Source organism: Orycteropus afer, unplaced genomic scaffold (assembly GCF_000298275.1).
Source record: "Orycteropus afer afer isolate SDZICR_OR568_19922 unplaced genomic scaffold, OryAfe1.0 scaffold00761, whole genome shotgun sequence".
Taxonomy (NCBI): Eukaryota; Metazoa; Chordata; class Mammalia; order Tubulidentata; family Orycteropodidae; genus Orycteropus; species Orycteropus afer.
In genome coordinates this window covers 875,867-877,285 of record NW_006922348.1, presented here as the reverse complement: position 1 = coordinate 877,285, position 1,419 = coordinate 875,867, and positions in this window count along the sequence as shown.

The following is a 1,419-nucleotide window of genomic DNA, read 5'->3' as shown; positions in this document are numbered from 1 at the left end:
AAAAAAAAAAAAACTTGCATCTAAAAATAAACAATAGCTTAGCTTAACTAGTACAGAATGTCTGCCTTAAGAGTTATTCTTTTTTAAATTGTGATTTGGGTGGAAGTTTACAGAGCAAATTAGTTTTCCATTCAACAACTTATTTTGTTTCGTGACATTAGTTACAATCCCCTCAATGTAATAGTACTCTTCCCACTTCCTCCCTGTGTTCCCAGTTTCCATTTGCCCTTCTTTCCTGCCCCTTTCTGCCTTTTGAGCTTTGTTTTTGGGCAAATTTGTCCTTTGGTCTTTTGTGATTGTTCTGAAAAGTATGGTCCTTGTGTGTTGTTGTTAGGTGTCGAGTTTGTCTCTGACTCACAGCGACCCTATGCACAGCAGGATGAAACACTGCCTAGTCCCGTGCCAGCCTCACAGTCCTTGCTATACCTGAGCCTGTTGTTGCAGCAACTGTGTCAGTCCATCTCGTTGAGGGCCTTCCCTTTTTTCGTTGACTCCCCACTTTACCAAGCATGATATCTTTCTCCAGGGATTGGTTCCTCCTAACAACATGACCAAAGTAGGTGAGATGAAGTCTGGCCATTCTCACTTCAACAAGAATTCTGGCTACACTTCATGCAGGACAGATCTGTTAGTCCTTTTAGCAGTCCGTCGTACTCTTAGCATTCTTCTCCAGCACCACGACTCAAAAGCATCAACTCTTCTTCAGTCTTCCTTATTCATTGTCCAGCTCTCACATGTTTAAGAGGCAACTGAAAATATCATGGCTTGGGTTAGGCGCACCTTGGTCTTCAAGGAGACATATTTGCTCTCATCACGTGAAAGAGGTCTTTTGCAGTAGATTTGCCCAATGCAATGTCATCTGATGTCTATACTGCTGCTTCCATTGGTGTTGATTATAGAACCAAGTAATAAGAAGTCCTTGACAACTTTATTCCTTTTTCCATCCATTGTGAAGCTGTTTATCGGACAAGGTGTGAGGATTTTTGTGGGTTTTTTTTTTTTTTATATATATTGAGGTGTAGTCCATACTGCAGACTCTAGTCATTAATCTTCAGTAAGTGCTTCAAGTCATCCTCATTTTCACCAAGCAAAATTGTGTCATCTGTGTATTCCTCCAATCCTGATGCCACATTCTTCATATAATCCAGCTTCTCGGATTATCTGCTCAGCATACAAATTGATTAAGTATGGAGAAAGGATACAACCGTGACGCACTTCCTTCCTGATCTTGAACCACGCAGTATCCCCTTGTTCTGTTCAAACGACAGCCTCCTGACCTATGCACAGATTTCTCATGAGTACAATCAAGTGTTCTGGAATTCCCATTCTTAATGTTATTCATAATTTGTTATGATCCACACAATCAAATGCTTTTGCCTAGTCAATAAAACATAAGTAAACATCTTTCTGGTATTCTTT